Source organism: Heterodontus francisci, unplaced genomic scaffold (assembly GCF_036365525.1).
Source record: "Heterodontus francisci isolate sHetFra1 unplaced genomic scaffold, sHetFra1.hap1 HAP1_SCAFFOLD_148, whole genome shotgun sequence".
NCBI classification, from domain to species: domain Eukaryota; kingdom Metazoa; phylum Chordata; class Chondrichthyes; order Heterodontiformes; family Heterodontidae; genus Heterodontus; species Heterodontus francisci.
Window position 1 is genome coordinate 4,243,980 of NW_027142345.1, and position 6,090 is coordinate 4,250,069.

Here is a 6,090-nt window from a genome sequence, read left to right on the forward strand (position 1 = left end):
TAAACCATCAGGGGAACACCTTCTCCTCACTTATACTGTTCACCTGGTAACATGTCCCGTGAATATTAAACCATCAGGGGAAAGCACTCTCCTCACTTATCCTGTTCACCTGGTAACATGTCTCGTGTGCATTAAACCATTAGGGAAACACACTCTCCTCACTTATACTGTTCACCTGGTGACATGTCCCGTGTATATTAAACCATCAGCGGAACACACTCTCCTCACTTATACTGTTCACCTGGCAACATGTCCCGTGAGTATTAAACAATCAGGGGAACACACTCTCCTCACTTATACTGTTGACCTGGTGACATGTCCCGTCAGTATTAAACAATCAGGGGAACTCACTCTCCTCACTTATACTGTTCACCTGGTAACATGTCCCGTGTATATTAAACCATCAGCGGAACACACTCTCCTCACTTATATTGTTCACCTGGTAACATGTCCCGTACGTGTTAAACCATCAGGGGAACACACTCTCCTCACATTTACTGTTCACCTGGTAACATGTCCCGTGAGTATTAAACAATCAGGGGAACACACTCTCCTCACTTATACCGTTCACCTGGTAACATGTCCTGTGTATATTAAACCTTCAGGGGAACACATTCTCCTCACTTATACTGTTCACCTCGTAACAGGTCCTGTGTGTATTAAAACATCAGGGGAACACACTCTCCTCACTTATACTGTTCACCTGGTAACATGTCCGTGAATATTAAACCATCAGGGGAAAGCACTCTCCTCACTTATACTGTTCACCTGGTAACATGTCCCGTGTGCATTAAAACATCAGGGGAACACACTCTCCTCACTTATACTGTTCACCTGGTGACATGTCCCGTCAGTATTAAACAATCAGGGGAACTCACTCTCCTCACTTATACTCTTCACCTGGTAACATGTCCCGTGAATATTAAACCATCAGGGGAAAGCACTCTCCTCACTTATCCTGTTCACCTGGTAACATGTCCCGTGTGCATTAAACCATCAGGGGAACACACTCTCCTCACTTATACTGTTCACCTGGTGACATGTCCCGTGTATATTAAACCATCAGCGGAACACACTCTCCTCAATTATACTGTTGACCTGGTGACATGTCCCGTCAGTATTAAACAATCAGGGGAACTCACTCTCCTCACTTATACTGTTCACCTGGTAACATGTCCCGTGTATATTAAACCATCAGCGGAACACACTCTCCTCACTTATACTGTTCACCTGGCAACATGTCCCGTGAATATTAAACAATCAGGGGAACACACTCTCCTCACTTATACTGTTCACCTGGTAACATGTCCCGTGAGTATTAAACCATCAGGGGAACACACTCTCCTCACATACTCTGTTCCCCTGGTAACATGTCCCGTGAGTATTAAACAATCAGGGGAACACAATCTCCTCACTTATACCGTTCACCTGGTAACATGTCCTGTGTATATTAAAGCTTCAGGGGAACACATTCTCCTCACTTGTACTGTTCACCTCGTAACATGTCCTGTGTGTATTAAAACATCAGGGGAACACACTCTCCTCACTTATACTTTTCACCTGATAACATGTCCCGTGAATATTAAACCATCAGGCGAAAGCACTCTCCTCACTTATACTGTTCACCTGGTAACATGTCCCGTGTGCATTAAAACATCAGGGGAACACACTCTTCTCACTTATACTGTTCACCTGGTAACATGTCCCGTCAGTGTTAAACAATCAGGGGAACTCACTCTCCTCACTTATACTCTTCACCTGGTATAATGTCCCGTGCGTGTTAAACCATCAGGGGAACACACTCTCCTCAATTATACTGTTCACATGGCAACATGTCCCGTGTATATTAAACCATCAGGGGAACGCACTCTCCTCACTTATACTGTTCACCTGGTAACATGTCCCGTGCGTGTTAAACCATCAGGGGAACACACTCTCCTCACTTATTCTGTTCACCTGGTGCCATGTCCCGGGTATATTAAACAATCAAGGGAATACACTCTCCTCACTTACACTGTACACCTGGTAACATGTCCCGTGTGTATTAAACCATCAGGGGAACACACTCTCCTCACTTATACTGTTCACCAGGTGACATGTCCCGTGTGTATTGAACATTCAGGAGAACACACTCTCCTCACTTATACTGTTCACCTGGTAACATGTCCCGTGTACATTAAACCATCAGGGGAACACACTCTCCTCACTTATACTGTTCACCTGGCAACATGTCCCGTGAGTATTAAACAATCAGGGGAACACACTCTCCTCACTTATACTGTTCACCTGGTAACATGTCCCGTGCGTGTTAAACCATCAGGGGAACACACTCTCCTCACTTATACTCTTCACCTGGTGACATGTCCCGTGCGTGTTAAACCATCAGGGGAACACACTCTCCTCACTTATACTCTTCACCTGGTGACATGTCCCGGGTATATTAAACCATCAGCGGAACACACTCTCCTCACTTATACTGTTCACCTGGTAACATGTCCCGTGCGTGTTAAACAATCAGGGGAACACACTCTCCTCACTTATACTGTTCACCTGGCAAAATGTCCTGTGAAAATTAAACCATCAGGGGAACACCTTCTCCTCACTTATACTGTTCACCTGGTAACATGTCCCGTGAATATTAAACCATCAGGGGAACACACTCTCCTCACTTATACGGTTCACCTGGTGACATGTCCCGTGTATATTAAACCATCAGCGGAACACACTCTCCTCACTTATACTGTTCACCTGGCAACATGTCCCGTGAGTATTAAACAATCAGGGGAACACACTCTCCTCACTTATACTGTTGACCTGGTGACATGTCCCGTCAGTATTAAACAATCAGGGGAACTCACTCTCCTCACTTATACTGTTCACCTGGTAACATGTCCCGTGTATATTAAACCATCAGCGGAACACACTCTCCTCACTTATATTGTTCACCTGGTAACATGTCCCGTGCGTGTTAAACCATCAGGGGAACACACTCTCCTCACATTTACTGTTCACCTGGTAACATGTCCCGTGAGTATTAAACAATCAGGGGAACACACTCTCCTCACTTATACCGTTCACCTGGTAACATGTCCTGTGTATATTAAACCTTCAGGAGAACACATTCGCCTCACTTATACTGTTCACCTCGTAACATGTCCTGTGTGTATTAAAACATCAGGGGAACACACTCTCCTCACTTATACTGTTCACCTGGTAACATGTCCGTGAATATTAAACCATCAGGGGAAAGCACTCTCCTCACTGATACTGTTCACCTGGTAACATGTCCCGTGTGCATTAAAACATCAGGGGAACACACTCTCCTCACTTATACTGTTCACCTGGTGACATGTCCCGTCAGTATTAAACAATCAGGGGAACTCACTCTCCTCACTTATACTCTTCACCTGGTATAATGTCCCGTGCGTGTTAAACCATCAGGGGAACACACTCTCCTCACTTATACTGTTCACCTGGCAACATGTCCCGTGAGTATTAAACAATCAGGGGAACACACTCTCCTCACTTATACTGTTCACCTGTTAACATGTCCCGTGCGTGTTAAACCATCAGGGGAACACACTCTCCTCACTTTTACTGTTCAACTGGAAACATGACCCGAGCGTGTTAAACCATCAGGGGAACACACTCTCCTCACTTATACTGTTCACCTGGTGCCATGTCCCGGGTATATTAAACAATCAGGGGAATACACTCTCCTCACTTACACTGTTCACCTGGTAACATGTCCCGTGTATATTAAACCATCAGGGGAACACACTCTCCTCAATTATACTGTTCACCTGGTAACATGTCCCGTGAATATTAAACAATCAGGGGAATACACTCTCCTCAATTACACTGTTCACCTGGTAACATGTCCCGTGTATATGAAACCATCAGGGCAACACACTCTCCTCACTTATACTGTTCACCAGGTGACATGTCCCGTGTGTATTAAACAATCAGGGGAACACACTCTCCTCACTTATACTGTTCACCTGGTATAATGTCCCGTGCGTGTTAAACCATCAGGGGAACACACTCTCCTCACTTATACTGTTCACCTGGCAACATGTCCCGTGAGTATTAAATAATCAGGGGAACACACTCTCCTCACTTATACTGTTCACCTGGTAACATGTCCCGTGTATATTAAACCATCAGGGGAACACACTCTCCTCACTTATACTGTTCACCTGGTAACATGTCCCGTGCGTATTAAACCATCAGGGGAACAAACTCTCCTCACTTATACTGTTCACCTGGCAACATGTCCCGTGAGTATTAAACAATCAGGGGAACACACTCTCCTCACTTATACTGTTCACCTGGTAACATGTCCCGTGTGTATTAAACAATCAGGGGAACACACTCTCCTCACTTATACTGTTCACCTGGTAACATGTCCCGTGCGTGTTAAACCATCAGGGGAACACACTCTCCTCACTTATACTGTTCACCTGGCAACATGTCCCGTGTATATTAAACAATCAGGGGAACACACTCTCCTAACTTATACTGTTCACCTGGCAACATGTCCCGTGTGTATTAAACAATCAGGGGAACACCCTCTCCACATTTATACTGTTCACCTGGTGACATGTCCCGTGTGAATTAAACCATCAGGGGAACACACTCTCCTCACTTATACTGTTCACCAGGTGACATGTCTCGTGTGTATTAAACAATCAGGGGAACACACTCTCCTCACTTATACTGTTCACCTGGTGACATGTCCCGTGTGTATTAAACAATCAGGGGAACACACTCTCCTCACTTATACTGTTCACCTGGTAACATGTCCCGTGCGTGTTAAACCATCAGGGGAACACACTTTCCTCACTTATACTGTTCACCTGGTAACATGTCCTGTGTGCATTAAATCATCAGGGGAACACACTCTCCTCACTTATACAGTTCACCTGACAACATGTCCCGTGAATATTAAACCATCAGGGGAAAGCACTCCCCTCACTTATACTGTTCACCTGCTAACATGTCCCGTGTGTATTAAACAATCAGGGGAACACACTCTCCTCACTTATACTGTTCACCTGCTAACATGTCCCGTGTGTATTAAACCATCAGGGGAACACACTTTCCTCACTTTTACTGTTCACCTGGCAACATGTCCCGTGAATATTAAACCATCAGGGGAAAGCACTCTCCTCACTTATACTGTTCACCTGGTAGCATGTCCTGCGTGCATTAAATCATCAGGGGAACACACTCTCCTCACTTATACAGTTCACTTGGTGAAATGTCCCTTGCGTATTAAACCATCAGGGGAACACACTCTCCTCACTTATACTGTTCACCTGGTGACATGTCCCGTGTATATTAAACCATCAGGGGAACACACTCTCCTCACTTATCCTGTTCACCTGGTGACATGTCCCGTGTATATTAAACCATCAGGGGAACACACTCACCTCACTTATACTGTTCACCTGGTAACATGTCCCGTGCGTGTTAAACCATCAGGGGAACACACTCTCCTCACTTACACTGTTCACTTGGTTACATGTCCCGTGCATATTAAACCATCAGGGGAACACGCTCTCCTCACTTAAACTGTTCATCTGGTAACATGTCCAGTGAATATTAAACCATCAGGGGAACACACTCTCCTCACTTATTCTGTTCACTTGGTAACATGTCCCGTGCGTATTGAACAAACAGGGGAAAATATTCTCCTCACTTATACTGTTCACCTGGTAACATGTCCTGTCTGCATTAAATCATCAGGGGAACACACTCTCCTCACTTATACAGTTCACTTGGTGAAATGTCCCGTGCGTATTAAACCATCAGGGGAACACACTCTCCTCACTTATACTGTTCTCCTGGTAACATGTCCCGTCAGGATTAAACCATCAGGGGAATTCACTCTCCTCACTTATACTGTTCACCTGGTATCATGTCGTGTGTATATTAAACAATCAGGGGAACACACTCTCCTCACTTTTCCTGTTCACCTGCGGAAATGTCCCATCAGTATTAAACCATCAGGGGAATTCACTCTCCTCACTTATACTGTTCACCTGGTATCATGTAGTGTGTATATTAAACCATCAGGGGAACACA